The 10,964-nt window shown below is 42.9% G+C and overlaps 1 pseudogene; it reads right to left on the reverse strand.

The window, feature by feature from the left end:
• Positions 1 to 10,534: 10,534 nt before the first annotated feature.
• Positions 10,535 to 10,654, reverse strand: LOC136650581 (5S ribosomal RNA; annotated as a pseudogene).
• Between the last annotated feature and the right edge of the window lie 310 nt (positions 10,655 to 10,964).

Genomic DNA, 10,964 nt, shown 5'->3' on the forward strand with positions numbered 1-10,964 from the left:
TTTTCCATTTATTTTTAAAATGTATATCACATCCTGTCTGGGGGTGTGTGTGACAATACAGTATAAAACAGCAACAACAGCAACAATAACACCATAAATCAAACAGTCAGGGAGCTTCATAACACCACATCAAAAGCCTGCTGGAAAGGCAAGTGACTTGCCAACAGTATAAGAGTTTGCTTCACCTTGCAGAGAATTCCACAAGATTGGGTCCTTCCCTGTGGGAAGCTCCACACAGAGTGCATTACAGTAATTAGAAGTAACTGTGGATTATCGTGATTATCAAATTGCACAAGAATTTAAGAACATTCTGGTTGAATCAGATCAAAGGTTCATCTAGTCCAGCATCCTGTTTCCCATAGTGGTCCACCGGGAAGCCCACAAACAGGAAGAGATACCTCCCTGGCCCAGACTCCCATGCAACTGGTATTCCAAGATATACTGTGGATGGACCTGGAGGTAGCACATAGCTATTATGATGAATAGCCATTGAGTAGCTGTTGCTGGGGACACTAGCAATGTTGCTTGGCTTGCAGCACTGCTGGACTGGTGGACTGATGGCTCAGGTTCCGCTATCTTCCCTACTTCCTCACCATTACTGTCCGGGCTTAGGATTCACCAGATATTGTGCCACCCTCCATGCAATGTTGGTGTGGCGTCTGGATAGGACTGGGCTTTTAGAAACTGGAGCTCAGATCTTTGTTGGTGTGCAATGAACAATGAGAGGGAAGAGTTGCAGTGTGACCATAAAAAGGAGGGAAATTATGACATCTAAGCAGACATTGTTATTCTTTAGTTTGTGGAGAAAATGTCCATACCCAGTAACAAATTACAAAACCCCTTTCCCACTTAACAGAGCACAAGTGTAACAGAAGCTGGAAGGGTATTCAATCTTAGTACATTTGGCTTAGGGAGTTGCCTTACAACGATTCCTAAATAGGGAGGGAAAGGCAGGCTGTTGATGTAATGCTTCCCAAACAATAGTCCTCTGATTTCATTCCAGAAGCAAGTCACTCTGGGTCTCTCATTACAAAATGTGATTTATGTGGTGGCAAGAATAATTTGCAAAGGAACATGGATGTTGTATGAGCTCAGAAGCTTTATCTCATGCTTCTAAAAAAAGACAGGATTTGCTACTAGCAGGAAATAAATGCAATTTCACACATTACACTCCCCCATTACACTTTGAGAATTAATATTTGTTTTAAAAAAATTACAACACATATAAGGTACTGGTGATGGTGTGTGGGAGGAGAGCTTTTTTCCCATTCCAGGTACATGCATTTATGCAGCCAATACGTACAGCAGCTCACATGAATGGCTTTCAAGGGATTATAGTCTGTGTGTTTAATCTAAATTTATCTGTGGCTTTTATTGGCTTTAGGTTGCCACACACTCCATTCAGTATCTACCAATGTTTCTTTTACAGCCTAGTGCATTTGCATAGGTCATTGATCAAATCAATTACAATTTAAGTAATTATCCTATCATTTCTCTTATGACAATTCATTGCCCAATTGCAATCAATCACCTGTTTCCGATTGTAGATTTGCAAATGGCATACAATGTACCATTCAAAACTCAGCCTGAATCACTTCCTAGAGAGAAGTTGGGCTTTGATGAGAGGCTCCTAATCCTTTCTGAAACTTCTTTGTATACAATTCGCTTTATAATACTTACTCATTTAGTACTACATGGTGGTTGTCTCCTTGGATAATATGCAAGCTTTCTCAGAATGTTTCTGTATTTAACCCCTCAAACTGATCTTGTAGTAGGCCCAGGGCCCAATCCTATCCTACTTTCCAGCACTGGTGCAACCTCAATGCAGCCCCAAGGTAAGGGAACAAATGTTCTCATACCTTGAGGAGGCCTCTGTGACTTCATCCCCAACACCGAAAGCAGTGCATACCCCATAGGCACAACAACACTGTCACTGGAAAATTGGATAGGATTGGGTCCCTAGTGCTCAACATTGTCCACTGCCATGGAAGAAGCCATTTTTATCTTTGCAGAAGTAGCAGTGCACCACGACCTCTATGGGTCTGATTTGAGAGGACTGTTCACATGAGCATTTTTTTGTGCAAGTCAGCAATTGGCATATTGTTTGAATGAACTCTTACTTCTGAGGGATAAATAGAGCAATTACTTGTCCTGGGCCAGTATCGTGGAAACAGCTAGAAAAATATGTTTTTCCTGCCACTACAATAATGCCGTTTTCCAAGATATGCTTCCAAGCACATTTTCACAGCCTCAGCAAAAGTAGAGCCTTCCTGGGGTGCTCATGCTACTCAGTGCAGCTCAGGAACCATAACAGAAGGGAGTACTGTGGGTTGGTTGGATAGAGGCTAAATGGAATTTGATGGTCTTGTGCCAACACTACACCCCTGGTGGAAGAGGAGACTTGGGTGCAGCTTGCAGAGGACAGCTGGACAATGCCATCTCTGTTGTTTCTGTGTAGTTTCACTCATTACCCACTACTGTTACAATCAGGAGGAAGAGCAGAAGCAGTTCCTGGAGGCACCAAAGGGGAAGGAAGGGAGTCTGCAAGTACTCTAGTGTCTGGGACAACCCACACAAATCTGAATTGAAACTCTTGAAATCCAATATTCTGAATTAAAGACCCAGGCATCCTTTAACAGGGACCTAGTTAAACTCATCATCACATCCTTTTGGTGGTGGGGGCCACCTGGCAATTTCCCTCTATTGCTGTTCTTATTGCAGACTCTTGAAACCTGTACTTTTAATTGTTTAGGTATCTTTACATTATTTTGGTTTAGTATTTTCTAGCACTGCTGCTCTCAGGAGAGCATGTCACTCTATTCCAGAGCACGAACCGTTTTGGGGTTGCTATTAGAGCTTTACCAATTAATAGCACAAGCTCAGGACTCAGATATACATACACTTTTGATGTATATTCTTTTGATGTATATACTTGCTTGCAAGTATCCCCCTGGGGGCTGGGGATAAGAATAGGCCCTCAGTTTGGCTGTACTTGTCGTAAGAGGCGACTAAACAGCCACCGGGTAGGTGGGACTCGATAGCCTGGGAAGGCAGCTCATCTGAGAGAAGGAAAACTCTGATCCCAAACCTCCACTGCCTTGTGGCTACGTCCAGTTATGGAAAAGGCTTCAGGAGTCAACCTCGAGGCAAAATCTGGAGCCGGAGTCCCTGAGGCAGTTCATGGCTGAACACAGTCACGTTCTGGCAACTCCTGCGACGCCGCTGGAACCAACCGTATTGGCCTCTGCCTTTCCATTGGACCATTTCAGCGACGTGGAGAGGGGGGATTTGCTGTATGGGTAACAGCCTATCCTCCATACCTACTTTACCCAGGCTTCGCGCACTGGAGAGGACACTCTGTTCCAGAACCACCATTCAGAGCGTGACACCATGGTCTTCCGAGACTGAAGGATGCCAACACACACTTGCTTGCAGATTCTTTGAACCTTTGGGAAGATTGTAGAGTTATATTCATATATCCAGTTATATCCAGCCATAGAGAGACTGTATTCATGTTCCAACGAGAACTGAAAATGCAGTGCCTTGGAAGTACAACCAGACCTTGTACATTCCACCAGTCGTACCCCTGATAGATACAATCATTTCATAATTAACTCACGCAGCCCTTTTATGGATTAAAGAGTTAATATATTTACCACATTTAGAAGCTAATGAAAGAGGTGTGAGCCTTTCAAATTAGCCCTATTAGTAATTTATTCAAGAGCAAAAATTGTATTTGACATGTGGCTGGAATGAAAAAAATTTCCACCTTAGTAACCTTATCCATAAGTATGGATAACAGATCAGAAACAAAAACAGAGGTGATTATGTTGAAGGGAAATGTAAATGTAAAACTGGAGTTGAATGGAAATCTAAAAGCCAAATTCATTCCGCTGTTTTATATCATTTATTACAGACCTTGTACCCAGTGATGGTGTCATTTCAGCGTGGATAAAGGCACCAGAAGTGGCATCTTGATATTCATGCCTAAAAATAGAACTGAATCCCTGTCAAATTTGTCCTTTAAATTTTGCTTCTCTCCCCCCCCTTTTTTTTTGGTGCCTAAGCATTTAGCTAAGTGTCTGGGATCATCATAAATCAGATAACAAAATTCTAAAAACTGTAAAGCTGTCTTAGGATTGAAATACCTTGACACATGCAGGGAAGTTCTTACTATGACAGAAAACCACAAGTTGGCTAAACTTTAAACTGGAAGGCGGAAGACATGCTCATCGGAGTTTACATTTTGCACTTTGCTTGTTTTAAACTTAACATTACTAAATATATTCCCCCCCCCCCCCGAATTTAGCAGTCTAGTAAAATAGACTGTCAAGTTCAGTTGCACTATTTCTGACCCCAGATGTTATCATTGGGGACAGGTGAAGGAGAATGATAATTAACTGGTATACCCCCTTATTGTGTGTATATCTGGGACAGTTAACCCAGACCTGGAAAATGGAGAGATGAGAGGCCTCCTTCCCTGTGGTAACTGCAGGTGGAGGCATGCAAGAGGACTTGCAACTCTTTGCTGGCCAGGAAAATGTGAAGTGGGGGGGGGGGAGCTTCAAGGCTTTTGCTCCAGGCCCTCCCAAAAGCTGGAGCCCACACTATGACTGTCAGAGAGAGTGTGTAAACTTTGAAAGTAATCACAAATGCAACACAATTCCCCCTGTTTCATATGCAAAAGAATATTATGGCCCTCTGCTAGTAGCAAAGTGTGTGGTAATCAGTGCATTCCAAGACTGCATACTGAAGCCTAGTTTTCATCCTGTGAAATTACCAGCTCCTCCTGCTTTTTATTATAGGAGCAAATACACATTGAGCTTAAAGATGGCTAATCTCAACTCTCCTTGTGTAGGAGGAAAATATGTTACAGGATAATCAGCAGCAAGCTATCAAAAATGGCAACAGAGTAGCAACTGCAATAACAAAACACAGCTTCTTTTCTCTCCATTTATGTTACACACATAAGATAATGAAACCAGAAAGCAAATCCTCTCTGAGCCCAATTCTCTATTGCTAAATGGCTGCTTTGTATTATCCTAACGTAGCAAATTAATAATAACTAAGTATCTCACAGCTGATATTTCATTCTCTACTGTTTTCTTTGAAACTATTGGATAGCATGACCTTTGGTGGCAGACTGTAGTAATATGACTATTGTAAACAACAAATTGTTGTCATAAGAACATGAACAGACTTGGGCATCTTTAGACTTTAGATCTTTTCCTTACCTAATAACCCTGCCACAAAGCAGCTGATTCTTCTACAGAAGGAACTGTGTTAGGGTATTTAGACTGGGAAAAATGGTTGAGGGGGAAGGATTAAGCTCCCCTTCCCCAGCACTACAGCCGCAACCAATCTCAGCTTTCCCATGATTAAGCTTTTTAAAACACTGCAAGAGATCTCGCCATAGTTCTCCTGCTACTTTGTCTAGATTAGACCATGCAAAGCATTTTTTCTGATTTGAAAGCATTTCTGATCTTAATATGAAAAAAGTTCCTTCTAGCCACCTATATATTTCAGTTGTATGATCCATCAGTCTGAGCAAATAAAAGCTGGACCAGTTCAGATTGAAATTACACTTTCAGTAGAACTAATTTTTAGAAATGTAAGAAGCATTTGGAGTCACCCAACCAGCCCCCTTCGTGGAGCTGATCAGCCTTTCCCCTGCCACTCTTCCACTTTGTTCCACCCTAGACCACCCCAATTGTGCCCTCTCCCACCCTGTCCTGCCTCCTCCACCATCTTACCAGCCTCAGTGGGTCCTCTAGACATGCAGACATGCACAGGAAGGCTCTGGCCTTCCCTCCAGTGCTCCTGCAGCTCTCTCTGTGCTGTTGGAGTGCATTTTATGACAGTCAACACTGTCCATGATAATTACATCCAAATAATGGTGCATAGGACTGTGCTATAAAGTGCATAAAAGCAGACTGATCTTGGCTGATGCAAAAATCCTGCAAAGTATTTGGAGGGGGAAAAAATTACTGCCTTTGCATAAAAGTCAATGTATATGTTACATGGCCACAACACTTTTTCACTTAAGAACTGAATTTGTGTGCAAATTCTCAATACCCTTTCAAATTAAGTAGCATTATCTCAATTTATCTTAAAGCTTAAAGAGGTTAACTATTACTTCTCCTTGGGTTGTCTGAGTCAATTTTGCAATCAGAGACTGAACTGAACTCTCCTTGCTCAGATGAATGTGGCTTAATCTCTAGACAAGGTTCCCATGTAATGACAATTCAGTTAGAGTGAAATGATTGTGCTTGCTGAACTTCACAGTATTCAAGTTCAGGTAACCTGGAGTAGAAAATGTTTGCCAATGAAGCTTATTGTGTTATCAATTTTATTTTGATTAAGCGTGCTAAAAGTGAATGTTTTCAAGACTGATTGTGTAAGCAGGCTCAAGTGCAATCTGTTGGCTTGAAAGTTTATAGGTTGTGCTGAAAGATTTATAGGTTGTACTGAGTTTGTCAAGCAAAGCGAGGCCTTGGGTTTAATGGCTACCCTGCTCACATTGAATACTGCGGTTTGCAGTATGGCAACTCTACTAACAATTGAGATACTGGAATGACATTTGGAACACACTTTCAAAGCAGAGTCCTGTGCTTCAGATTTGAGGCCTAGCTTGATGCCCATCCTGTTACAAATGGAGATTGAAAATGCAAACAACAAGGCAATGTGGTATCTCTTTGAAAGCTGAGACAGTAGCATGAAACTAGGATACACAGGCTTGGAGCAACAATCTACAATAGAAGTTTGAAGCTCATCTTGACTTGACTCCTCACTCCTGTTCTTAAGGGAACCTGGAAAAATGCAACACAACTTTGGGCTCAATCCTATCCAGCTTTCCCACACTGATGCAGTTGTGCCAATGGGGCATGTGCTGCATCCCAAGGTGGGAGGGTAGTCAGAGGCCTTCTCAAGGGCAGGGAACAACTGTTTTCTTAGCTCAGGGCTGCATTTTGGCTGCATCGGCGCTGGATAGTTGGATAGGATTGATCTTGAGATATTGGAATGGAAGTTGGTAAACCTGTTCAAGAAGACGTTCAGTGCTACAATCCTCTGACTGACTGCCACACCCATTTCCAAAGAGGGATAAAATGCAAAATAATAGCGTGGTACCCAAAGCACCCTCTTGATGAGGGTATAAAAGGGAAGTGCAAAATGTGGCTTGAAACTTAACATATAAAAACTATCACCTCATGGCAAATAGAAGGGGAAGAAATGGAAGCCATGACAGAGTCACTGCAGATACTTGCCCATAAGTTGACCCCACAGATAAGTTGAGGGCAGGTTTTGAGCAAAAAAAAAAAATCATGGTATTTTCTATGATTTTCTCGGATAAGTCGGGGGTTAAACTTAGCGGGGTGTCTGACTATGTTTTTGTCTGATTTTACCTGAGGCCAGATCCTGAAAAATAGCCTACCACTAATTGTTACCTAAGAACTGTAGTCTCTAATTTATTAAAAACATAGTAAAAGATCATAAGATACATTTTTATTCTTTTTAAATTCTGGTCTTCACCACCTTTTTGTAAACACTATAAGAGTAAGTGCACTGTAAACAACATACCAGTAAAACAGTGGTTCCCAACCTGGTATTCATGTACTCCAGGGACACTCAACAGGACCTTTAGGGGTACTTGAAAAAGAATGAAATAATGGCAGAAAAAGGCAGGCCGTGCTCCAGAATGCCTTGCAAGGACCAGGGAGGGAGGTAGCTAGTTGGCTGTGAAAGCCCCACCAATAGCTAGTTTTTGGTCATCAATTCATCTATGAACCAGTGATTGAAAACCAGCACAGTAAAAAAGCTGAAAGATAATATGGAAAGTGATCAATCACCCAGAATTTCTCAGCACACTTCTGGTGCAAAACAGTGCAAAGGCAGAGTTTTCTGTTCTTCAAACAGATAAGAGAAAACACTGTGAAATACATGAAGTCTGGGCTTTCATATGGAGGAGATGAGGGCTTGTATTATTACAAACATTTTGCTAATATGAAGGGTACAATTTAAGGAACTAGGCTGCCAAGGGATATGCAAGTGAAAAAGGTTGGGAACCACTGTAGGAGAACCATGAATCAATTCCACCTTTAAGGTGTCTGGTGTGTTCAGTCAGAAGCTCTACATATAACATACAACACATAACTGAGAGTGTGCAATTGAATTCACAGCAGAGAGATGCAGCTGCATATATTTGCAAACCTTTTTACGCAGAAGTAGACCCTCTGCTTTCCATGGGTGTTATTCTTAAGTAACGGTGCATTGAATTGTAGCCTGAATTGATTTGTAGCCTGAATTGAATTTCTGATGGAAAGGACGATCCCATCCTGGTGTTGAAAAAAAAAAAGACTTCTGCCAAATGCATTTGCAAAAAGGAACCAGGTTGCAGCAGCAAAAGGGAATGAAGGAGAAGAATAGCTTAACCTTGGCTGGAATTTCCCAGGAAAGTTACTATAGAACAGCCATTTTCAGCTCACAGCACACTGTCAAGGCACTAAAATTGTCAAGGCACACTCTCAGGTTTTTACTGACATTTAATTACTATATTACAATTAATTTTTAATTAATATAATCAATACAATTAAATCATTACATGACAAAGGGCACAAGCCTAACCAGGTCTACTCAGAAGTAAGTCCTATTTTGTTCAATGGGGCTTACTCTCAGGAAAGTGTGGTTAGGATTGCAGCCAAAGACGGGGGATGTGCCTGTGGGACTTACTTCTGAGTAGACATGCCTAGGAGTGGGCTTTTGGTTGCACTCTTTTCTCAAATACAGGAGCAGGCACTTGGCACTTCTCTCTCCTCCTCTCCCCCCCATCCCACCCCCTCCCTCAGGCACATTCCCCCATCTCATAATTGCAGTTAGCAGCTCTCCTACTGTCCCTCCCCTCACTGGTCCACACCTTCCAGAATCATTTGCCTCACATTCTCCCCCCCCCCCCCATTGCCTGCTCCTGTATTTCAGAAAAAAGCCCAATCCCAGGCATGTCTATGCAGAAGTAAGTCCCATTATAGTCAATGGGGCTTACTCCCAGGAAAATGTGGATAGGATTGTGGCCCAACACCCCTACTCTGAAAGGCAAAGGCGAGGCAGGGTGGGTCGATTTGGGGAGCTGCAGGCAACTGTGGCAAGGAAGAGGGACTTCAGCCAGCCCATTCTTAGGCTGGTAGCCTCAGCAGACTCGCTCACTGCGCCCAGACCTCCTCCAGGCTTTTCTGGTTGCCCAGTCAGCAGGCAGGGCAGACAAGGGACTTGATACCCAATCCTAGGTGTGTGGGGCTAGAAGTAAGCCCCATAATTGTCAACAGGGCTTACTCCCAGGTAAAGGAGGATCAGGTTGCAACCTTCCTCTTGCTCACAGCAGGAGATGCAAAGTGGCTGCTCCTCCCCCCCCCATGCCTCATGAGAGTCAAAGCAGCCACTAGCAGCCGCTTCTCCCAGCCGTGGGGCTGCTACCTGCCTCCTCTGGCGCAACAGTTGAAAACAGCTACTATAGAAACAAATGAGCCTGTTTTAGCAAGAACCGAAACTGTTCAGAGTTAAAAGGCTCTGCCCTCTGATTGACCCGGAGATAAGGCGAAGTGAGAATTGGAGCTTGATTACTTGGCAAAAATTTCATGTACTATACGTGAGTATCTACGGTAATCTTCTTGGGCTCCAAGATAACTGCAGACGGAGATTAAAGCCATGAAATTAAAAGACCCTTGCTTCTTGGGACTAAAGGTATGGTAAGCCTAGACAACTTAATTAAAAGCCAATACATCACCTTGTTGACAGGGGTCTGTATAGTCAAACCTATGGTTTTCCCACTAGTAACGTATGGCTGTGAGAGCTGGACCATAAGGAGGGCTGAGCACTGAAGAACAAATGCTTTCAAATTATGGTGTTGGAGAAGACTTCTGAGAGTCCCCTGGACTGCAAGGAGATCAAATCAGTCAATCCTACAATAAATCAACCCTGACTGTTCATTGGAAGGACAGATTCTGAAACTGAAGCTTAAATACTTTGGTCATCTTATGAAATGGGAGGACTCTTTAAGAAAGAAGACAAAAGGAGAAGGGGACGGCAGAGGATGAGATGGTTAGGTAATGTCACGAAGGCAATGAATATGAATTTGGACAAACTCCAGAAATTAGTAGTAGTCAAGGAGGACTGGCAGGCTGTGGTCCATGGGGTCATGAAGAGTTAGACACGACAATGACTGAACAACAACAATCCAAAGCAGGGCCTTTTAAACACTGTACTTTACTAGATTATATATTTGAATTCATTCACAATTGAAGCTATGCTGATTTCCCATAGAAACAGTTCCAAAGTTTTTCCCACCCAATGAGCAAACCCAAGAATACCTATCTGTTATCCCAGTGGTTCCCAGACTCACTGCATGCTCTTTGCAAGTACAGAGGCATTACACAGCCTCCTCTTGTCGGCTTGCCTGGCCAAGATTGTGTGAAATCCTGTGCTATTCTTGTGCAATCTTGGCTGGGTTGGTTGGCAACCTTCAGTCTCGAAAGACTATGGTATAAGCCTACAGCACCCGGTATTCCCAGGCGGTTTCCCATCCAAGTACTAACCAGGCCTGACCCTGCTTAGCTTCTGAGAGCAGACGAGATCAGGCATGTGCAGGGTAACAGTTGCTGCTGATTGAGCTGGGAAGAAGAGGCTGCTTGGTGTGCCTGTGCATGCAAAGGGTGCCACGGTGAGTTTGGGAACCACTGGGATAGCAAATAGGTATTCTTGTGTTGACTCATGGGATGGGAATAACTTGGAAGGGCACCAAGGTGCACAGTTGGGGCACCACACTGCAACAATGATTGGTTGTGGGAACGGAAGGAATACGAATTACTACAGACCTAGATAAAGTTGTAAGAAAATGTGGGTTAAAGGTTGCATAATAAATACGTGTGTTTCTAATATTTATACAATTATTCTGGAGTCAGAACATAACTGTCTTG

Source organism: Tiliqua scincoides, chromosome 4, assembly GCF_035046505.1.
Source record: "Tiliqua scincoides isolate rTilSci1 chromosome 4, rTilSci1.hap2, whole genome shotgun sequence".
In the NCBI taxonomy this organism is placed as follows: Eukaryota; Metazoa; Chordata; class Lepidosauria; order Squamata; family Scincidae; genus Tiliqua; species Tiliqua scincoides.